Source organism: Pelobates fuscus, chromosome 7, assembly GCF_036172605.1.
Source record: "Pelobates fuscus isolate aPelFus1 chromosome 7, aPelFus1.pri, whole genome shotgun sequence".
Lineage (NCBI taxonomy): Eukaryota > Metazoa > Chordata > Amphibia > Anura > Pelobatidae > Pelobates > Pelobates fuscus.
In genome coordinates, this window is record NC_086323.1 from 14,818,208 (window position 1) to 14,843,081 (window position 24,874).

Here is a 24,874-nt window from a genome sequence, read left to right on the forward strand (position 1 = left end):
ATAGCAGGTGGGGTATAAAACACTTTAGGACAGGAAATAGCAATCAAATAAGGTGGGAGTGAGGCAGAGCTGGAGGAGAGAGTAGAGTGCTGCCCTATAGGAGAGAGCAAGAGACAGGTATGTAGGGTAGAGGTTACTCTGGGAGGCCATAAGCTTTCCTAAAGAGATGGGTTTTAAGGCACTTCTTAAAAGATGCAAGACTAGGGGAGAGTCTGATGGTGGTAGGCAGGCTATTCTATAGGAAGGGAGCCGCCCGCGATAAGTCCTGCAAGCGTGAGTTGGGCGTATGGGTGCGAGCAACAGGCAGAGCGGAGAGACCGAGAAGGGGCATACCTGTGGATCTGTGAAGAGATACATGAGGGACTAGAATTGTTCAGCGATTTATAGTTATGGGTTAGCACTTTGCTTTGACTCCTATAGGATACAGGAAGCCAATATAAGGGGTGGCAGAGGGGTGAGGTGTGGGAGGACTGACTAGAGAGGAAAATCAGTCTGGCGGCAGCATTCATTACAGACTGCAGCGGGGCAATACGGCTTTTGGGAAGACCAATTAGGAGAGGGCTACAATAATCCATGTGGGAAATTACTAGAGCATGAATAAGCTCCTTGGTAGCGTCTTCTGTCAGAAAGGGGCGGATGCGGGTTATGTCTTTAAGATTGAATCTACAGGATTTGCCAACAGGGCCGCCACCAGAAATTTTGGGGCCCCTAACTGAGCTCAGGGTCTGGGCCCCTGGGAGCCCGCCTCCAAAACCGCCCACAGAGACCGCCTCCAAATCCCGCCCACAGGAGTACACACACAGACACAAACACATTCACTGATACAAAAGGACACAGATACACACACACACACACACAGATACATACTAACAGACACACATACTGATACGCATATAGGCATACATACTGACACACACATACTCACATATACAGACACACAGGCGTACATAGTGACAGACACATACTAACATACAAATACAAAAAGAGAAGTCCTGCGCTTAAGCAGCAAGGACTACAACACACATCAGGTCAGTGTTAGGACCCGCTTAGGGGGGTCTGCCTTGACGTTGGCAGGCGGGCATTCCCTCCAATGGCCATTGGAGCAACTAAATGACCTCCATTTGTCTAAATATACATAGGGATTAAGGAGAAAGCGCAAGTAACATTTTTTTTTCTTTGGTTTTTACTACATACTAACATACATACAGACACACATGCATAAGGACATACAGACACAGACACATTCATAATGACATACAGACAGACATTTATACTGACATACACACATTCATACTGACATGCAGACATACATACACTGACATTCATACACACATAATGACATGCATACAGATAGACATACATGCATACATACATGCATACAGACATACATACAGACATACATTCATACAGACACTGACATCCATACATACACACATTCATAATGACATACAGACATACATTCATTCAAACAGACATACACACATTCATAATGACATACAGACATACATTCATACATACATTCATACAAACAGACATACACACATTCATAATGACATGTAGACATACAGACACTGACATCCATACATACACACATTCATAATGACATGCAGACATACATACACTGACATTCATACACACATAATGACATGCATACAGATAGACAAACATGCATACAGACATACATTCATACAGACAGACAGACATACACACATTCATAATGACATGCAGACATACATACACTGACATTCATACACACATAATGACATGCAGACATACACACAGACAGACATACATACAGACAAACACACACACAGACATACATACACACACAGACATACACACAGACAGACATACAGACAAACATACACACAGACAGACAGACATACACACAGACAGACAGACATACACACAGACAGACATACACACAGACAGACATACAGACATACATACATACACACAGCTCATTTTCCAGCCACCCTCCTGTTTCTTACCTTGTCTTTGCAGGAGGGTGGCTGGCTGGGGCTGATGGGACTGGCAGTCGGCTGGCTCTCCCTCTTCATGTCGGGCGCGAGCGCTCCTCCCGCGCGGAGTGAGTTGGGAGGAAGTGACCACTTCCTCCCAGCAGCACTTGCCCTGCGGCTGCATTTTTTTTTTTTAAAGGGGCCCGGTCGCTCTATACCACGGCCGCAGCGCTGACCGGTCCCCTGAAGATATGGGGCCCATCGGGTGGCCCTAAGTGCATGGGCCACCCGATGGGCCCCATCAGTGTGCGGGCGCCGGTGCAACTGCACCGGCGGCAGTTCCGCCGCTACACGTGGGGCCCGGGCGGCCGGGCCCCCCAGGGCCGCCGGGCCCGTGACAACCGTTATGGTTGTCACCCCCTGATGGCGGCCCTGTTTGCCAACATACTGGATGTGAGGCTCAAAGGCTAGGCCACAATCAAGTATGACACCAAGACAGCGCTCTTGTAAGGATTGACTTATGTGGATCACTAACTTGAAGGGAGAGCGAAAGAGGAGGAAAGACAGGGAGCTCAGTTTTAGAGAGATTGAGTTTCAGAAAGCAGGAGGATATCCAGTCAGAGATGGAAGAAAGGCAAGCAGTGACACATTGAAGGACAGCAGTGGAGAGGTCTGGGGAGGAGAGATATAACTGGGTGTCATCAGTGTACAGGTGGTAAGGAATCTAAATGAGGTAATAATTTTGCCAAGAGAGGCAGTATAAAGAGAAAATAGAAGGGGACCAAGGACAGAGCCTTTGGCGACTCCAACCAAGACAGGACGAGGGGAGGAGGTATCATTAAATAAGTAGACACTGAATGTGAGTTGGGAGAAATAAGAGGAAAACCACGAGAGGACAGAGCCACAGAGCCACATACTAGTATGGAGTAGTGGCCTTTGGATTTAGCTGCGATTAGGTCGTTAGTAATTTTGATAAGAGCAGTCTCAGTAGAGTGGAGGGGGCGAAAGCCAGATTGAAGAGGGTTAAGGAGAGAGTTGGATTTGAGGAAGTGAGACATACGGGTAAAGACAAGTCTTTCTAGAAGCTTTGAGGAAAAAGAGAGAAGGAATATGGGACATTAGTTAGAGGGGGAGGACGGGTCAAGAGATGTTTTTTCAGGATAGGTACTACAATGGCATGTTTAAGGTCAGCAGGGACAACACCAGAAGAGAGAGAGCAGTTGAAGATGTGTGTTAAGGAAGGCACAAGACAAGGAGAGAGAGATCTGATAAGGTGAGATGGGACAGGATCGAGCGGGCGAGTGGTGGGACGAGAGGAAAGGAGAAGGGCAGCTACCTCTTGTTCAGTAGCCGAGGAGAAAGTCTGAAGGGTAGGAAAGGCATGTTCTACGTGCAGGGGCGTATTAGCCGCGAGGCAAACAAGGCATTTGCCTTGGGCGGCATTTTCCAGGGGGCGGCAAAAAAAGCCGCCCCCAAATGCCCAAGGCAAATGTCTTGTTAGCCTTGCGGCTAACAGACATGCCGGCGGGCTGCTGGGCGATCGGGCGGCACTGGCTGGCTGGCTGGCTGGCTGGCTGGCTGGCTGGCGGACTGGCGGGCGGGCGGGCGGCCGGCCGGCGAGGGAGCACTTCCCCTGAGCTGTCTGCTCAGCTCCCTCGCCAGCCGCAGAGTGAGGCTGGGAGGCGGAGCCGGAATATGACGTCATATTCCGGCTCCCAGCCTCACTCTGAGGCGCGCGAGGGAGCTGAGCAGACAGCTCAGGGGAAGTGCTCCCTCGCCGGCCGGCCGCCCGCCATGCAGTGCCGCCCGATCGCCCAGCAGCCACTGGACCACCAGGGACGAAGAGACACCCCCCCTCCCCAGCATTCCCAAAGGTAAGGAGGCGGGGGGGCGGGGGGGGGGGGGGGGGTTAATAAAAAAAAAAAAAAAAACGTGTTAAAAATAAATATTAAAAAAATGTGTTAAAAATAAATTTAAAAAAAAAATGTGTTAAAAATAAATTAAAAAAAAAATGTGTTAAAAATAAATAAAACAAAAGTGTTAAAAATAAATAAAAAAAATGTGTTAAAAATAAATTTAAAAAAAATGTGTTAATGTGGGTGGGTGAGTGTGTGTCTGTGTCTGTTAGTGTGTGTGTCTGTTAGTGTGTGTGTCTGTTAGTGTGTGTGTCTGTGTCTGTTAGTGTGTGTGTGTGTGTGTGTCTGTTAGTGTGTGTGTCTGACTGTGTGTGTGTGTCTGTGTGTGTATGTTAGTGAGTGTGTGTGTCTGTTAGTGTGTGTGTCTGTTAGTGTTTGTGTCTGTGTCTGTTAGTGTGTGTGTCTGTGTCTGACTGTGTGTGTATGTTAGTGAGTGTGTATGTTAGTGAGTGTGTGTGTCTGCTAGTGAGTGAGTGTGTGTCTGTTAGTGAGTGTGTTTGTCTGTTACTGAGTGTGAGTGTGTCTGTTAGTGTGTGTGTGTGTTTCTGTTAGCTAGTGTATGCGTATCTGTCAGTGAATGTGTGTGTGTGTATTTAGTATGCGGGGCGGGGGGAAAGGTTGGGTGGGGGTGGCGCGGGAGGAGGGGGGGCGCGGGGGGAGGGGGGGCGCCTGAGTTTTGTCCTGCCTAGGGCAGCACAAAACCAGGATACACCACTGTCTACGTGTGGTTGAGAAAGAGAACGGCAAGGAGAGGAGAATTCTTTCCTTAGCTGTGCAATCTTGTCGGTAAAGTAGCATGCAAAGCTATCAGCTGTAAGGTTAGTTTGTGGGGGGTGGCCACAGCAGGGCGAAGAAGTGAATTAAAGGTGTCAAAGAGACGCCTGGGATTGCGGGAGCATGAACTAATTAGAGAGGAAAAGTATGATCAGCTCCTTCATTAATGTTGTCATGGTTACTCACCTGGTTGTTAGTAACCAGCCCTGCTGCTCAGTGCAGCCTGTTTAAGCAGAAAGTTCCAGTACCTCCTTGCCCTTGCGTGGTTTCCTGTTTCCCAGAAGACTTCCTGTTTCCTGTGTGTTCCTGGTTCCTGACTTTGTTGCTCTCTGTTCTCCTGATCCTGGCTCGTCTGACTACCCACTTTGGTTCCTGACCCCTGCGTGCCTCCTGGACTTTACTTTTGGTTATGTCATTATTTGCTATTTATAATAAAGGTGTTTTGCATCTACGTTCTGTCTCTGTCTGGTTCCTGGTCCCTAACAATTAGTGAGAATCAAGGATTATATTTTTGGACGGGCAAATCGTTGGAGTGTTGGACAGGATGTGGGTGAAGAAGATCAGTCTTGTCGAGCATTCATAATGGAGAAATGAGATTTATGGGTCCAGTCCTAGCTAGGAAGAGCTATGATAAGAGGGGAAGAAGGGGTTGGAGATAAACTCAATACTATCTTCACTTTCTATTTATTGTCACCCATGCAAATCCTGACTGCCATTCACAACAATCCAAGAACAGCAAAATCCCAGTGTCTTGCACAATGTTTTTATTCAGCTCTGTCCCAAATCCTCCTTTTGTCGTAACCTGGCACTGACCTTTTCAGACTATGGTTTCCTACCTCTTGGCCTTTAAAAGTTCACCTTGCCCAGGGCTGTATCAAGGAAGGCCACCAAGTCATTTAACCCACATCAATAACTTCTTGTTATCACTGATGGCCAACCGTTATTTAAAACAAACACAGGCTCATGTGAGGGAGTTAAATTGCTCCCTGATCACAGACAAGATATGGAAACCCAATTTGAATTGATCAGTTTGGACATGTGTGCAGTGGCCCCTGACCTTGTCAATATGGTTTGAGAGAGGTGAAAGGTTATTGTCAAAGCTGGAGAGCACAGACAGAGAATGGGGGGAGGCAAGAGGAGATAGGGAAGTGTTGGGTTTGCTAAACCCAAATGTAATGAAGTCGAGTGAGCTGAATTATTTTGCAATTTTCTTTGACATAACAGGAGGGAGGGAGCAAAGGGAAACATAATCTTCAGCCCAAACAGATCTATATAGTTTGCATTAGTAGGCCAGAGACCCGCGTGTTGGGTTACACTGTGGCCTGGGTCTAAGTGATGTGGTACCTGAGTTATATACCACTCAGGTGGGGATCTATAGAAATTACATTTGGAGGTCATGAGTCGGGCTGCTCTGGGATTGCAAAGTGTGGCGCCATTATTAGTAGTTTACAAACATTTCTGTAGACTGATCGATGCTGCTGTGCTTCCCGTCCCTTGTCTTCACAATTTCTTCATTACATTTTCTGTCTGTTCCACGGGTAATTTACACCTGAGCTGGCACACAACGCTGGACTCCAGCTTCTCCGGTTGCAAGGCAGGAGCTGCTGATTCAGTTAGGCCGAGTGACAGTCACAGAGAGGAAGGGGAACCTCGACTGGTTCCTCACCGAGCTTCACGATCCTGTCTGACCATACGTTTCATGGGAAAGACAAATAAATCAAATCCGCAATATCTATCTGTAATCTATATTCTATCTATCTATCTATCTATCTGTCTGTATCTGTCTGTCTGTCTCTCTCTATCTGTCTCTGTATCTGTCTGTCTCTGTCTGTATCTATCTGTCTGTCTGTCTATCTATCTGTCTATCTGTCTGTATCTGTCTGTCTGTCTCTCTCTCTCTATCTAGCAGCCTGTTGAAGTCGCTGCTCTGTGTGTGAGATGGAAAGTTTAAGGTTGAGAAGCGGCCGGCGAATGTCATTTTTTATTAATGTAACGTAACCTCGGTGCTCAGTACAACATTTACTCAGTGTTTTAATAAGTAATGAGGATGGTAATTATTTAACTCAAAAGACTCTCTTATGATCACAGAATTGATGAAAATTTCCAATCTCAAAGATTACAAAATTTCAAGGTAACCATATAGAGTGAACAAAAAATCTAATTCTATAGTATGGAAATAGTGAGTGTTAGTGTAGCCGTGTGATAACTGGGCTTCACTCTTTATAAATGCAGAGGTTACAAAGTAGCCTCCGCCCTGTCCCCCTAATCCTCCAGGATACCTGATGCTTTGGATTTAGAATGTTAGGAGTTGCAATCCAAATCATTCTGAGTGCAGGTATGTTTAACCTTCTAACCTTAAACAAAGTTAGATACCTGATCCTTTTACCAAACCCTAAACCCTAAATACCCCACAATGCTAGCATTTAATCTGGAGCATAGGTGTGCGCAGCCTATTGCATAAGGGTGTGCACCCTAAAGAACAAACAATATATATATATATATATATATATATATATATATATATATATACAGTTGCAAGAAAAAGTATGTGAACCCTTTGGAATGATATGGATTTCTGCACAAATTGGTCATAAAATGTGATTTGATCATCATCTAAGTCACAACAATAGACAATCACAGTCTGCTTAAACTAATAACACACAAAGAATGAAATGTTGCCATGTTTTTATTGAACACACCATGTAAACATTCACAGTGCAGGTGGAAAAAGTATGTGAACCCCTAGACTAATGACATCTCCAAGAGCTAATTGGAGTGAGATGTCAGCCAACTGGAGTCCAATCAATGAGATGAGATTGGAGGTGTTGGTTTCAGCTGCCCTGCCCTATAAAAAACACACACCAGTTCTGGGTTTGTTTTTCACAAGAAGCATTGCCTGATGTGAATGATGCCTCGCACAAAAGAGCTCTCAGAAGACCTACGATTAAGAATTCTTGCTGTTCATCAGTCCACGGTAAGACAAATTGTCTTTAAATGGAGAAAGTTCAGCACTGCTGCTACTCTCCCCAGGAGTGGCCGTCCTGTAAAGATGACTGCAAGAGCACAGTGCAGACTGCTCAATGAGGTGAAGAAGAATCCTAGAGTGTCAGCTAAAGACTTACAAAAGTCACTGGCAAATGCTAACATCCCTGTTAGCAAATCTACAATACGTAAAACACTAAACAAGAATGGATTTCATGGGAGGATACCACAGAGGAAGCCACTGCTGTCCAAACAAAACATTGCTGCACGTTTACAGTTTGCACAAGAGCACCTGGATGTTCCACAGCAGTACTGGCAAAATATTCTGTGGACAGATGAAGCCAAAGTTGAGTTGTTTGGAAGAAACACACAACACTATGTGTGGCGAAAAAGAGGCACAGCACACCAACATCAAAACCTCATCACAACTTTGAAGTATAGTTGTGGGGGCATCATGGTTTGGGGCTGCTTTGCTGCATCAGGGCCTGGATGGATTGCTATCATCAAAGGAAAAATGAATTCCCAAGTTTATCAAGACATTTTGCAGGAGAACTTAAGGCCATCTGTCTACCAGCTGAAGCTCAACAGAAGATGGGTGTTGCAACAGGACAACGACCCAAAGCATAGAAGTAAATCAACAACAGAATGGCTTAAACAGAAGAAAATACGCCTTCTTAAGTGGCCCAGTCAGAGTCCTGACCTCAACCCAATTGAGATGCTGTGGCATGACCTCAAGAAAGCGATTCACACCAGACATCCCAAGAATATTGCTGAACTGAAACAGTTCTGTAAAGAGGAATGGTCAAGAATTACTCCTGACCGTTGTGCACGTCTGATTTGCAACTACAGGAAATGTTTGGTTGAAGTTATTGCTGCCAAAGGAGGTTCAACCAGTTATTAAATCCAAGGGTTCACATACTTTTTCCACCTGCACTGTGAATGTTTACATGGTGTGTTCAATAAAAACATGGCAACATTTCATTATTTGTGTGTTATTAGTTTAAGCAGACTATGATTGTCTATTGTTGTGACTTAGATGATGATAAGATCACATTTTATGACCAATTTGTGCAGAATTCCATATCATTCCAAAGGGTTCACATACTTCTTCTTGCAACTGTATATATATATATATATATATATATATATATATATATATATACACACACACACACACACTGCTATGTTTGTGTGTGTGTGTGTGTGAGGGTGCTGTGTGTGGGCGCTGTGTGGGTGTGGGCGCTGTGTGTGTGTGAGGGCGCTGTGTGAGTGTAAAGGTGCTGTGTATGTGTGTGAGAGGGTGCTGTTAGTGTGTGTGTGTGTGTGTGTGTAAGGGTGCTGTGTGTGAGGGCACTGTGTGTGTGTGAGGGTGCTGTTAGTGTGTGTGTGTGTATGTGTAAGGGTGCTGTGTGTAAGGGTGCTGTGTGTGTGAAGGTGCTGTTAGTGTGTGTGCTGTGTGTGTATATGTAAGGGTGCTGTGTGTCTATGGGTGATGTATCTGTGTGGGTGCTGTATGTGTGAGGGTGCTGTTAGTGTGAGAGAGCTGTTAGTGTGTGCTGTGTAAGTGTGCTGTGTGTGTGGGGCTGCTGTTTGTGTGTATTGTGTGGGGGGATTGTTTAGTTAATAGCCCCCCTCCCTTCTTAACACTGGGCAGACTAGATGGGCCGGATGGTTCTTATCTGCCGTCACATTCTATGTTTCTATGTTTCTATGTAGGAGAGGGGACCATGCTGCTGCCATCCCTGGTGGTCCAGTGGTGAGTGAACGCCGCGGCAACACTCCGACCTCGCGAGAGACACACACTCTGTCACTCACAGACACACACTCTGTCACTCACAGACACACACTGTCACTCACAGACACACACACTGTCACTCACAGACACACACGCTGTCACTCACAGACACACGCTGTCACTCACAGACACACACGCTGTCACTCACAGACACACGCTGTCACTCACAGACACACACTCTGTCACTCACAGACACACGCTGTCACTCACAGACACACACTCTGTCACTCACAGACACACACTGTCACTCACAGACACACACACTGTCACTTACAGACACAGACACTCACACACAGACACATCACATACATTCACTAAGTATTTTACAAATACACATTTTCCACCCAGCCTCCCTACCTGGAGAGCTGGTATGGATGATAATCAATCCCTGGGGTCCAGTGGGGCTGCTGGGCGGTGTGCGGCAGTGTTGTGATGTGATCAGGCGCGGCAAGGGAGCTCTAATCTCACCGCTCTGCTCCCTCGCGCGCTGTCTGCTGATACCGCGGGAGCAGGAATATGACATCATATTTCGGCTCCCGCGGTATCAGCAGACAGCGCGCAAGGGAGCAGAGCAGTGAGGTTAGAGCTCCCTCGCCGCGCCTGATCACATCACAGCACTGCCGTGCCGGGGGTTCGAGATGGTGGCTGGCAGGAGGGAGATCTTCCCTCCTGCCGGCCACTGAAATATTGCGCCCCCAGAGCCCGTGCGCCCTAAGGCGGCCACCTTATGGACGCGCCGGCCCTGGACCTACACCTTCAGTGTCGCTTCCCTGCAAGGAAAATAACCCTTCCCATAGAGGTGCATTGATTCAGTGCATTTCTATGAGGAGATGCTGTTTGTGCACGGGGTAGGCCGGGATCATCATGTTTTAGAAACTCAGTCAAGGAGGTGTGTCTGCAGAATGGAACCTCAAGCAATGAGGGCTAAAAGCTGAATAAAACTAGCTTTTTTAAGTTCACATGGGGATGAGGTGGGGTTGGGTGGACATAACCTAAACTGCTTGATTTGTCTATTAAACAGTCACCCAGCCGTAACTCTGGCTATCCAAGAGAGTAAGAAAGTATGGACTTGCGTGGCGCGGGTCTACGAAGGCCGGTAAAATATTTGTTTATTTAATGGATGAAGTATTTTATATTAGTATATACAAAGACCTTTTACGACATGTTAACATAAAAGCGATAGCGATAGCGATGAATGGCAACGTTTAGGATTGAATATGTGATTTGGGAACATTCTCCAACACAGCGATCGCAGCTTGATCATTTTAGTCTAAATTTTACAACTCAGTTTACAATTCATTATGTTTAATCCATGAAGAATAATTTGCCAATAAGTCAAGGTTAGTTATTGGTGGACTAACACCAAATTGCTAAATTAAGGCTTTATACTTGAGTTGGATATTTTTTTCTAAGTTTTGAAATTTGTTTTTCAAATAACTACAATTCAGTGTTTTGCCTATAAACCCCTAAGTGTGCAGGAGGGTTCGCGAAGAAACCCTAAAAATTCCCATTTTGACTGTCTCGAACATCTCTCGTTGCCGAGGTACTTTAACGAGCTATCTTTTCTCCTAGGAACGGGTATTAAAATCAAATCAAATTTCAATGGCTGAAATAAAAGTAAATAATTTTCCACTTCGGATGGAGATTACAGTTCCCAGGCCATCGGAAACCTGTAAATCATACAAATGGACGGCCAATATTTTTTATTTAAAATATGCACTCTCCACCCCTTCAGCAAAAAAAAAAAAAAAAAAGAAGAATGAGTAGGAAATGATTTATCGAATACATTGGAAACATGGTAATACTGAGGCTGTGAGTGTCTGGGGGGCAATTTATCAAAAAGGATGAAGATGTTGGACAATCCATATCTAATTACCAGTAATGAATGAGGAGACTTGCGTTAAGACAGACTTGTGAGTTTGTTATGGAAATAAGACGTTCCCAGCAGGCACGGCACTTAATTAAACAAACGCAGATTGCAGCAAAAATGAGATACGGGAGGCGAGAGGAGTTGATTATTGTTATGATTCCTGATTAGGATTGGATTTACCCTTTCAATGCCAGAGAAGAGTAACGTATTGCAGTGTGTATGCCGAACCCTCCAGCAAGGAAACGGTTAAATAACGGTATATTTTTTTTCATTATAAGTTCTGTAATGGTCAATATAGAGCAATGAGTCTTGGAAATGTAATGAGGTTGGCTCCAAGCTACTGGAAGTGTGTGAATGGTTGTGTAGGATGATATTGGGAGCGAGATTAGGACAATAAAGCTGGGTTATGGCATGGGATTAGGGCAAGAAGGCTGGGACATGGCATGGGATTAGGGCAAGAAGGCTGGGACATGGCATGGGATTAGGGCAAGAAGGCTGGGACATGGCATGGGATTAGGGCAAGAAGGCTGGGGCATGGCATGGGATTAGGGCAAGAAGGCAGGGATATGGCATGGGATTAGGGCAAGAAGGGTGGGTTATGGCATCGGATTAGGGCACGAAGGCCGGGATATGGCATGGGATTAGGGCAAGAAGGCAGAGATATGGCATGGGATTAGGGAGAGAAGGCTGGGATATGGCATGGGATTAGGGCGAGAAGGCCGGGATATGGAATGGGATTAGGGAGAGAAGGCTGGGATATGGCATGGGATTAGGGCGAGAAGGCCGGGATATGGCATGGGATTAGGGAGAGAAGGCTGGGATATGGCATGGGATTAGGGCGAGAAGGCCGGGATATGGCATGGGATTAGGGTGAGAAGGCCGGGATATGGCATGGGATTAGGGTGAGAAGGTCGGGATATGGCATGGGATTAGGGTGAGAAGGCTGGGATATGGCATGGGATTAGGGAGAGAAGGCTGGGATATGGCATGGGATTAGGGAGAGAAGGCTGGGATATGGCATGGGATTAGGGCGAGAAGGCCGGGATATGGCATGGGATTAGGGTGAGAAGGCCGGGATATGGCATGGGATTAGGGAGAGAAGGCCGGGATATGGCATGGGATTAGGGAGAGAAGGCCGGGATATGGCATGGGATTAGGACGAGAAGGCAGGGATATGGTATGGGATTAGGGAGAGAAGGCAGTGATATGGCATGGGATTAGGGAGAGAAGGCCGGGCTATGGCATGGGATTAGGGCGAGAAGGCCGGGCTATGGCATGGGATTAGGGAAATAAAGCAGGGATAAGGCAATTAATATTGGATAAAGGATGGAATTGGGAATAAAACTGGGACAAGGCATAGGATTAGTAGAGTAATGTTGGAATAGGGCATTAAATTACAGGGAGAAAATAGTTTAGGACATGGGATTACAAGAATACCATTGTTTAGGGTATGGGATTGGGAGAATAATCTTGTTTAGGTTATGGGATTGTGAGGTTGTTTAGGGTATGGGATTGGGGTAATAAGGTTGTTTAGGATATGGGATTGGGGTAATGAGGTTTTTTAGGGTATGCGATTAGGGGAATAAGGTTATTTATGGTATGGGATTGGGGTAATGAGGTTGTTTATGGTATGGGATTGGAAGCATAAGGTTGTTTAGGGTATGGGATTGGGGGAATGAGGTTGTTTAGGGTATGGGATTGGGGGAATGAGATTGTTTAGGGTATGGGATTGGGGAATTAAGGTTGATTAGGGTATGGGATTGGGGGAATTATGTTGTTTAGGATATGGGATTTGGGGAATGAGGTTGTTTAGGGTATGGGATTGGGGGAATTATGTTGTTTAGGATATGGGATTGGGGTAATGAGATTGTTTAGGGTATGGGATTGGAAGCATAAGGTTGTTTAGGGTATGGGATTGGGGGAATGAGGTTGTTTAGGGTATGGGATTGGGGGAATGAGATTGTTTAGGATATGGGATTGGGGAATTAAGGTTGATTAGGGTATGGGATTGGGGGAATTATGTTGTTTAGGATATGGGATTGGGGTAATGAGATTGTTTAGGGTATGGGATTGGAAGCATAAGGTTGTTTAGGGTATGGGATTGGGGGAATGAGGTTGTTTAGGGTATGGGATTGGGGGAATGAGATTGTTTAGGGTATGGGATTGGGGAATTAAGGTTGATTAGGGTATGGGATTGGGGGAATTATGTTGTTTAGGATATGGGATTTGGGGAATGAGGTTGTTTAGGGTATGGGATTGGGGGAATGAGGTTGTTTAGGGTATGAGATTGGGGTAATAAGGTTGTTTAGGATATGGGATTGGGGTAATGAGGTTGTTTATGGTATGGGATTGGGGGAATAAGGTTGTTTAGGGTATGGGATTGGGGTAATGAGGTTGTTATGGTATAGGATTGGGGGAATGAGGTTGTTTAGGATATGGGATTGGGGTAATGAGGTTGTTTAGGATATGGGATTGGGGTAATGAGGTTGTTTAGGGTATGGGATTGGGGTAATGAGGTTGTTTAGGGTATGGGATTGGGATAATGAGGTTGTTTAGGGTATGGAATTGGGGTAATGAGGTTGTTTATGGTATGGGATTGGGGTAATAAGGTTGTTTAGGGTATGGGATTGGGGTAATGAGGTTGTTTAGGGTATGGGTTTGGGGTAATGAGGTTGTTTAGGGTATGGGATTGGGGTAATGAGGTTGTTTAGGATATGGGATTGGGTGAATGAGGTTGTTTAGTATATGGGATTGGGGTAATGAGGTTGCTTAGGGTATGGGATTGGGGTAATGAGGTTGTTTAGGGTATGGGATTGGGGTAATGAGGTTGTTTAGGATATGGGATTGGGTGAATGAGGTTGTTTAGGATATGGGATTGGGGGAATGAGGTTCTTTAGGGTATGGGATTGGGGTAATGAGGTTGTTTAGGGTATGGGATTGGGGTAATGAGGTTGTTTAGGATATAAGAGTAGGGGAATGAGGTTGTTTAGGGTATGGGATTGGGGGAATGGGGTTGTTTAGGGTATGGGATTGGAGGAATAAGGTTGTTTAGGGTATGGGATTGGAGGAATAAGGTTGTTTAGGGTATGGGATTGGGGGAATTAGGTTGTTTATATGGGATTGGGGGAATGAGGTTGCTTAGGGTATGGGATTGGGGGAATAAGGTTTTTTAGGGTATGGGATTAGTGGTAATAAGGTTGTTTAGGGTATGAGATTGGGGGAATAAGGTTGTTTATGGTATGGGATTGGGATAATGAGGTTGTTTAGGATATGGGATTGGGGGAATAAGGTTGTTTAGGGTATGGGATTAGGGGTAATACGGTTGTTTAGGGTATGAGATTGGGGGAATGAGGTTGTTCATATGGGAGTGGGGGATTGAGGTTGTTTAGGGTATGGGATTGGGGTAATAAGGTTGTTTAGGGTATGGGATTGGGGTAATGAGGTTGTTTAGGGTATGGGATTGGGGGGGAAAGGTTGTTTAGGGTATGGGATTGGGGGAATGAGGTTGTTTAGGGTATGGGATTGGGGTAATAAGGTTGTTTAGGGTATGGAATTGGGGTAATAAGGTTGTTTAGGGCATGGGATTGGGGTAATAAGGTTGTTTAGGGTATGGGATTGGGGTAATGAGGTTGTTTAGGGTATGGGATTGGGGTAATGAGGTTGTTTAGGGTATGGGATTAGGATAATGAGGTTGTTTAATGTATGTAATCAGGGAAGGTAGGGGTTGGACATGGAATTAGGGTAATAAGGTTGTATAGGACACAGGATACGGGCAATGGTGTTGTTTCTGAGGTACAGGATTGCAGGGTAGGTGCATGGAATAGTGAAGTAGAATTGTTTTGTCTATAGGACAAGGGGAGCATGATATCTGTCCTATAGTCTGTGTGTTGCAGTGTGTATAGTCTGTTTTGCAGTGTTTGTACTCAGTGTATAGTCTGTGTGTTGCAGTATGTGTTGCAGTGTGTATAGTCTCTGTGTTGCAGTGCTTGTGCAGTGTGTATAGTCTGTGTGTTGCAGTGTGTGGTGCTGTGTGTATAGTCTGTGTGTTGCAGTGTTTGTGCAGTGTGTACAGTCTGTGTGTTGCAGTGTTTGCGCAGTGTGTATAGTCTGTGTGTCGCAGTGTATAGTCTGTATGGTGCAGTGTGTATAGTCTGTGTGTTGCAGTGCTTGTGCAGTGTGTACAGTCTGTGTGTTGCAGTGTTTGTGCAGTGTGTATAGTCTGCGTGTTGCAGTGTCTGTGCAGTGTGTACAGTCTGTGTGTTGCAGTGTATGGTGCAGTGTGTACAGTCTGTGTGTTGCAGTGTGTATAGTCTGTGTGATGCAGTGTGTATAGTCTGTGTGTTGCAGTGTGTGTGTTGCAGTGTATGGTGCAGTGTGTATAGTCTGTGTGTTGCAGTGTTTGTGCAGTGTGTGTGTTGCAGTGTGTGTTGCAGTGTATGGTGCAGTGTGTATAGTCTGTGTGTTGCAGTGTTTGTGCAGTGTGTGTGTTGCAGTGTGTGTTGCAGTGTGTACAGTCTGTGTGTTGTGCAGTGTGTGTTGCAGTGTGTGTGTTGCAGTGTGTACAGTCTGTGTGTTGCAGTGTGTACAGTCTGTGTGTTGTGCAGTGTTTGTGCAGTGTGTGTGTTGTGCAGTGTGTGTGTTGCAGTGTTTGCACACAGTGTATAGTCTGTGTGTTGCAGTGTGTGTGTGTTGCAGTGTATGGTGCAGTGTGTATAGTCTGTGTGTTGCAGTGTTTGTGCAGTGTGTGTGTTGCAGTGTGTACAGTCTGTGTGTTGTGCAGTGTGTGTGTGTTGCAGTGTGTGTGTTGCAGTGTGTACAGTCTGTGTGTTGCAGTGTGTACAGTCTGTGTGTTGTGCAGTGTTTGTGCAGTGTGTGTGTTGTGCAGTGTCTGTGTGTTGCAGTGTTTGTGCAGTGTGTGTGTTGCAGTGTGTACAGTCTGTGTGTTGTGCAGTGTGTGTGTGTTGCAGTGTGTGTGTTGCAGTGTGTACAGTCTGTGTGTTGCAGTGTGTACAGTCTGTGTGTTGTGCAGTGTTTGTGCAGTGTGTGTGTTGTGCAGTGTGTGTGTTGCAGTGTTTGCACACAGTGTATAGTCTGTGTGTTGCAATGTATGTTGCTGTGTGTACAGTCTGTGTGTTGCAGTGTGTGCAGTGTGTGTGTTGTGCAGTGTGTGTTGTGCTGGCTGTGCCTGATGTGTGTCAGGATGCTGCAATATGTGTATGTGAGGTTACAACCAATAGAGGGCGCTAAAGCTCGCACTGTCCGGGCAGGATTCCTGGAGTGAGAGGCTGATGAGTGGGCGGGGCTGGCTGAGAGTGGGAGCATTGACCAATCAGGCTCGGTCCCAGCCCAGCGCTCAGTGAAGGCTACAAGCTGTCACTCATTACACGGGCAGCGCTGGACTCGCACGGAGCCTGACTGCTGCTCATTTGCATACCCACAATGCACTTGGCGGATCTGTAAACCGCTGCCGCTTTTAATCCATTTAATTTCGGTGGAATGTAATAAGAAGGGTTTATAGTGTGTGATATAATGTGTTGGGCTGGGCTGTACTTTATCCTCACCGAACATGTTTCGTAATAAAGTCACTATAAGTTAGATAGTATCAGCCCGCAGGCCGGGGGCAGCTTTTACTGATATAATGTATACTCTGGTTTCTCTTCAGACCGAATAAATCTTTCGCCTTTTACTAAAGATTTCCGTGGAGAGGAACAACCATGAGTTTCACTCAATTTTTTGATGCCTAGTGAATTCTGGGATTGACAAAGATGTATAATAATAGACAAAAGTATATAAAATTATCTATTTCTGGGATGTTACTTTAGTTATAATTTGATATTTAAACTCACTTGTTCATTAAAATAAGGATTTTATCTGTTTTTGTAATATTATATATGTCCTGTTTTTTTTACATGTATCGGATGGGCTGGTTTTGCCTCAGGGTCCTACTTATGGTGTTTGTGTTAACCCACTTTCTGTAAGGGCTTAATAGATTTTTGTTTTATTTTTGGGAGTTGTAAACTAGGTTTAATTTTTTTTTTTGTCAATCACTTTTTTATGGAGAAACAAGTAAATACAGACGTCTCAGTGGTCTTACGTGCTCCCAACTTGCGCCGTTACAGTCCATAATGAATGCGGCAGCGAGGCTCATCTTCCTGTCCGCCCGCACCTCCCATGCCTCACCTTCTGTCAGTCCCTACATTGGCTTCCTATAAAATATAGAGCTCAATTTCAAATTCTGGTTCTTGCTTTCAAATCTCTACATAATGCTGCTCCCACCTATCTATCCTCCCTTATACACAAGTATGTCCCGTCTAGGCCCTTACGCTCTGCTGAAGACTTACGTCTATCCTCTGTCCGTACTCCCACCTCTGATGCTCACCATCAAGATTTCTCGAGGGCTGCACCGTTCCTGTGGAACTCACTTCCCTCCTCCGTTAGATGCTCACCCAGTCTCCACTCCTTCAAAAAATCGTTAAAAACCCACTTCTTCATAAAAGCGTATAAATTAAACTGTTAATATTTACTGACTGATTCCTCTCTTGCAACTGTCACTAGTCTAATACTATCCTTACCTTTTTGTGTCATTTTACCCCACTCCCTCTAGCATGTAAGCTCATTGAGCAGGTCCCTCAACCCCTCTGTTCCTGTGTGTCCAACTTGTCTGGTTACAACTACATGTCTGTTCGTCCACCCATTGTAAAGCGCTGCGGAATTTGATGGCGCTATGTAAATATCATCATAATAATAATATAGCAGTAGTAGCTGTGATGCAGAGACATAGAACAACCATGTAACAGGTACAAGATAGGTTTTAATGTAGATTATAGACATACATTGAAAAGCTCAGCACTGCATACTTAGAGTCTGAAGGTCTCATTTTAGGGGAATTTAAGAGTCACAAGAAACAGTAAGAAGATAACTGAAGGATGTACAGCTCCCCACAAAATACTATTCAAGCTGACACTAGGCTATGATCAGTAGTGCTGTTGTTGCCTCAGGTGAATGAGCTATTATAACAAATTAAGTATGGCACATTATAGGGTGCACCCGAGGGGTCAAGCAACTTCATGCACCACGTGCAACTAGGCTTTTGTTGGATTTACCCGATACCCACGCTTGCTACTGTAGTCTCACATATCGAGTCCCATCGACGTTTAGTGGACCCCTCCGCTGAACCCAGGCATTAGTAAGAACCAGCATACAGTTTCCATTGCTCCGGTTTCTTGTGGCACCATAAGCTGTATCCCGGTGGCAGCGTTGGTGCATCCTCCGAGGGTGTGGGATTTGCTTTGTGGTTATACCCCTCGAGGCCCTCAGTCTGGGAATACAGTAACAGGTCCTGGGCGCAGACGTGCAGTGGATGTCCAGGCTTCTATGTTCCGGTGCTTAGGTATGGGCTTTCTCTGACGCTGTGAATCAGGCACGGAGCCCTCAGCCAAGGATATGAGCAGTATTGCTTACTTACACCCAGTCGCCTCTCCTCAAGACTGACCCAGAATTCCATATAGATTACATCCAGACTTGTGAGAGTGGATTCTATTGTGCCCTGCGTCATGGTGTGAGGTCTTGCGCCTGCCATCTTGGTTCCCGCCGATTCATCCAGCAGAAACATGTGCTGGGTCGCAGGGCCACCAGGGACCGGTGATTAGGGTGTGGTTGCTGGGGCCGGCCGGGGTAACCCCCACGGGTAAGGGAGGGGCACTGGAACCCTTGCTATGTCCACTCATTCCAGCAGGAAAATCGTCTGTTATCTCCACGCCAGTACCCACAAGTAGGCCGCAATTGCGTGTTGAGTCCAGGTTGCTCGTTGTGCGTCGGAAAAACTGCAAAGCGATGCAGAAGTAGATGCAGCGTATTGCCAGCTTCTAAATGGCTAGGCTTGGTGGGCAAAAGTCCAGATTAAGGCACTTCAGGAGCTTCACGCACGGAGCACGCTCTGCATGCGACCACTTAGGTTGGCAGCCAGGCCCCGCCCCCGTTAATGGATTTTTAACCCTTCAACCCCTTAAGGACCAAACTTCTGGAATAAAAGGGAATCATAACATGCCACACGTCCTTAAGGGGTTAAACACTCGAGGGGAGGGGGAATGATACATTTTTGGCAGAGTGACATTATAGTGTTACGAATACAGTTTTGTATACCTAACACTATAGTGTTCCTTTCAATGTATCTCTAATGAATTTTGAGGGAATGGTGTTTTTATGGTGTAAGAAGGTCCCTAGAACCAACCAAACTCTAGGCATTGCAAACTGTAGAACCCTGAAGTCTTATCTCCAGCGCCATTTAGCCAGCTCCCCATTTAAGATAATACACAGACAGACACACATACATAGAAACATTCATACAGACACACATTCATACAGACACGTACATACAAACACACACATATACAAAATGTTTTAGTGTTTCCAACCTTTAATATGCAGGAGGGTGACTTTCCCTGGGGTCCAGGGGTGGCTCAGCCTGATGGGAGTCAGAGTAACTACTCTGACTCCCTCCTCTCCTTCCTCCTCCCGTACGGCTCCCAGTGTAAGCTGGGAGGAGTGAGTGACTGGGGCTGTCACTTTCTCCCAGTCTCTGACCTCATCAAACGGGGCCCAGTCGCGCTGTTAAAGTGCCTCAGTGCTGACCGGGCCTCATGGTAATACTTTGCCATCGGGTGGCCCTAACAGCATGGGCCCCTTCAATGCGGCCCTGGCGGTTCTTTCACACGGACCGGGGCCTCGTTACTTAGCCGGTGGGCACCGTGTTTGCAGGGGTCCCCAGGGCAGTCGGGCACCCTGGAGAGGCAGGCCCAGACGCAGCTGCGACCCCTGTGGCTGCGGTAGTTCCACCACTGACTCAGACTGAGAATATCCATTGTAATTCTCCCAAGTCCTAAGTGAAGCAGTGATTATAGCTCTGGTATACCCAAACATCAGCCAAGACTTGATGAAGGGTACAAGAAGACTGAATTATTATGGCTCAGTGGCCAGCTTATATACACAGACCCCCAGCATGGGGTCTCCAGGAGTAACATAGGAAGCCACTCCCACAACACACCTATGACACTCCCACAACACGCCCAGGACACTCTGTGTCTGGGAGATAATTCAGTGTACTTTTCTTAAACTAACTATCTCCCAGGCACTAGGGGTACGAAGCATAAAACATAAAATACCCCAAAATACACAAACACATATATGAACACCCACAATTATTATATCCCCGGATAGCCTAGATCTGCTCTCCCAAGTTGTACAAATAACGCTCAAATCCCACGAACACAGCCTTATCGCCACCGGGGTAAATTTTGACCGACCGCACACATGGCATCAGCCCAAACTAGTTCCAGAGAAATAGTGGTAGCGGTCGGTCACTTTCGGGAGTTCCGTACGAACAAACAGATGAATGTTTCCCCTGGCCTATAGGTAGCGATTGTTCGCCTTGTTCGTGCTAACAATCCTACCGAACAGCGCTCTCCTGGCTTGTCATGGAAAGAAGCAGGCGTTTGTATGAAATCACCGGTGTTCGCGAAGGTCAAGTGCCCAAATTATAGTTCCAGACACTCGATGACCAAGTCCCGCTGCCTGCATTCATGCGACAAGATGTTTTCTCCAGCACGTGTTGTTCGGTTATACGAACGGCGCCCACACATGGAGAACACTTAAGTCTGTGGTTTCTTTGTAGTTAATGAGCCAGGGGGTGTTTGGTAGATTGTAACTGCCGAAATGGGGAAATGATTTTGTGTTCGAGAAACTGTATACCACGAACTAGGAGGGAAATGTATTGCGAACAGAAGGGAAAATTGTGAGTTTGGCACAATGTATATGGCCCATAGTTGGTGAGCAGAAGGCCAGCTTCTACACCCCTTCAGTAGTTTATGGCAAACGTCCAGAGTAAGGAGCGTTTGTCACAGGATGCATTGACTTAATGCACCTATGTGAAGAAATGAAGGCTGGCATTTTGCCGTGCATGCGCGTGAGTTTTCCAACGGGATGATGATCTCAGCCGGGAAGACTGGGTGTCCACAATGAGACCAGCGTATTGAGTGAATAATGCCAAGTATAACTGTTATTTTAATGCACACGGAGTGGGGTCGGGGCCTGATAATCCAGATGGTTACTAGAATACTACAGTGTTAGGAACACCTTGTCAAGCATCAGGGCCGCCATCAGGGAGTGACAACCATAAAGGTTGTCACGGGCCCGGCGGCCCTGGGGCCCTATATCTTCAGGGGCCCGGTCAGCGCTGTGGCCGTGGTATAGCGCGACCAGGCCCCTTTAAAAAAAAAAAAAGCAACCGCAAGTGCTGCTGGGAGGAAGTGGTCACTCCGCACGGGAGGAGTGCGCGCGCGCGCCAGTGAAGAGGGAGAGCCAGGCAGTGAAGAGGGAGCCACGCCGACTCCCATTATCCCCAGCCACCCTCCTACAAAGAAAAGGTAAGAGACAGGAGGGTGGCTGGAAAATGAGCTGTGTGCGTGTGTCTGTCTGTATGCATGTATGTCTTTCTGTATGTCTGTCTTTATGCATGTATGTCTGTCTGTATGTTTGTCTGTATGCATGCATGTATGTCTATGTAAGTATGTCTGTCTGTATGTCTGTCTGTCTGTATGTATATGTCTGTATGCATGTCTGTATGTCTGTCTGTATGCATGTATGTCTGTTTGTATGTCTGTCTGTATGTATGTCTGTATGTATGTATGTCTGTCTGACTGTATGCATGCCTATTTATGTATGTCTAAGTATGTCTGTACAGGGAGTGCAGAATTATTAGGCAAATGAGTATTTTGACCACATCATCCTCTTTATGCATGTTGTCTTACTCCAAGCTGTATAGGCTCGAAAGCCTACTACCAATTAAGCATATTAGGTGATGTGCATCTCTGTAATGAGAAGGGGTGTGGTCTAATGACATCAACACCCTATATCAGGTGTGCATAATTATTAGGCAACTTCCTTTCCTTTGGCAAAATGGGTCAAAAGAAGGAATTGACAGGCTCAGAAAAGTCAAAAATAGTGAGATATCTTGCAGAGGGATGCAGCACTCTTAAAATTGCAAAGCTTCTGAAGCGTGATCATCGAACAATCAAGAGTTTGATTCAAAATAGTCAACAGGGTCGCAAGAAGCGTGTGGAGAAACCAAGGTGCAAAATAACTGCCCATGAACTGAGAAAAGTCAAGCGTGCAGCTGCCAAGATGCCACTTGCCACCAGTTTGGCCATATTTCAGAGCTGCAACATCACTGGAGTGCCCCAAAAAACAAGGTGTGCAATACTCAAAGACATGGCCAAGGTAAGAAAGGCTGAAAGACGACCACCACTGAACAAGACTGAAGACACAAGCTGAAACGTCAAGACTGGGCCAAGAAATATCTCAAGACTGATTTTTCTAAGGTTTTATGGACTGATGAAATGAGAGTGAGTCTTGATGGGCCAGATGGATGGGCCCGTGGCTGGATTGGTAAAGGGCAGAGAGCTCCAGTCCGACTCAGACGCCAGCAAGGTGGAGGTGGAGTACTGGTTTGGGCTGGTATCATCAAAGATGAGCTTGTGGGGCCTTTTCGGGTTGAGGATGGAGTCAAGCTCAACTCCCAGTCCTACTGCCAGTTTCTGGAAGACACCTTCTTCAAGCAGTGGTACAGGAAGAAGTCTGCATCCTTCAAGAAAAACATGATTTTCATGCAGGACAATGCTCCATCACACGCGTCCAAGTACTCCACAGCGTGGCTGGCAAGAAAGGGTATAAAAAAAATCTAATGACATGGCCTCCTTGTTCACCTGATCTGAACCCCATTGAGAACCTGTGGTCCATCATCAAATGTGAGATTTACAAGGAGGGAAAACAGTACACCTCTCTGAACAGTCTGGGAGGCTGTGGTTGCTGCTGCACGCAATGTTGATGGTGAACAGATCAAAACACTGACAGAATCCATGGATGGCAGGCTTTTGAGTGTCCTTGCAAAGAAAGGTGGCTATATTGGTCACTGATTTGTTTTTGTTATGTTTTTGAATGTCAGAAATGTATATTTGTGAATGTTGAGATGTTATATTGGTTTCACTGGTAAAAATAAATAATTGAAATGGGTATATATTTGTTTTTTGTTAAGTTGCCTAATAATTATGCACAGTAATAGTCACCTGCACACACAGATATCCCCCTAAAATAGCTATAACTAAAAACAAACTAAAAACTACTTCCAAAAATATTCAGCTTTGATATTAATGAGTTTTTTGGGTTCATTGAGAACATGGTTGAACATGTTGTTCAATAATAAAATTAATCCTCAAAAATACAACTTGCCTAATAATTCTGCACTCCCTGTATGTATGTATGTATGTCTGTCTGTATGTATGTATGTCTGTATGCATGCATGTATGTCTATGGATGTCTGTCTGTCTGTATGTATATATGTATGTCTGTATGTCATTATATATGTATATATGTATGTCTGTATGTCAGTATGAATGTATGTCTGCATATCATTATGAACGTATGTCTGTGTGTATGTGTGTATGGATGTCTGTATGTATGCATGTATGTCAGTCTGAATGTATGTATGTATATCTGTATGCCATTATGAATGTATGTCTGTGAATGTCTGTATGCCATTATGAATGTATGTGTGTATGGATGTCACTGTCTGTATGTCTGTCAGTATGTATGTGTGTATGTATGTATGTTTGTGTGTATGTATGTATGTCGGTGTCTGTATGTATGTATGTGTCTTTATGTCCTCATGCATGTGTGTCTGTATGTATGTTAGTATGTGCCTGTCTGTCACTATGTATGCCTGTGTGTATGTCTCAGTATGTGTGTGTCAGTATGTATGCCTGTATGTCTGTTACAGTATGTGTGTCTGTTAGTATGTATCTGTGTCCTTTTGTATCAGTGTGTGTGTTTGTGTCTGTGTGTGTATTCCTGTGGGCGGTATTTGGAAGCGGACCCAGTGGGCGGCATTTGGAGACCCTGAGCTGAGTTAAGGTCCCCAAAATTTCTGGTGGCGGCCCTGTCAGGCATGATCAACTTTACGCATACTGGCAGCGCTGGGAGTGCGCATGCACTCTGAGAATAGAGATCTGTCTAAATAAATGCTTCTATGTGAGAAGAAAAAGCAATGACATCAGACAGGGCATAGAAGGTAGCGGTGGGATCTTCGCCCAGCACTGGATACCAAGTAAGATAATGCTTTATTTGTTTGTTTATTATATTCTTTATTCATGCGCAATTCAGTAAAAAAACATCAATTATTATACAAATATTACAAAGAAAGTACAAAACAGAGTATTGAATCAGAATTTGTTGCATTAGGAGAGTTACTTTTAACAGAAGTGAAAGCAGCGCAAAACACGAAAGTGTGCCTCAAGGTCAGGGCCGGCCCGTCCATAGCCCGCGGTGGAGCCATGGCTCCAGACGGCACTTTGCCACCCCTGTCAGGGGGTGTGGTAGCCCAGGAATGAGAATTACCCCCATGATGGCATACCATTTGCAAAAGTAGACAACCCAAGGTATTGCAAGTGGGGTATGTCCAGTCTTTCTTAGTAACCACTTAAACACTGGCCAAATATTTGTTTTTTGCTTTTTTCGCACAAAAACA

The 24,874-nt window shown here is 45.5% G+C and overlaps 1 non-coding gene across 1 annotated transcript; it reads left to right on the forward strand.

Annotated features, from left to right (window-relative positions):
* The first annotated feature begins 16,940 nt into the window (after positions 1–16,940).
* On the forward strand, positions 16,941–17,055 carry LOC134570232 (U5 spliceosomal RNA). The gene has a single exon (XR_010084874.1). It is a non-coding gene; the product is annotated as a U5 spliceosomal RNA (small nuclear RNA).
* Positions 17,056–24,874: the final 7,819 nt, after the last annotated feature.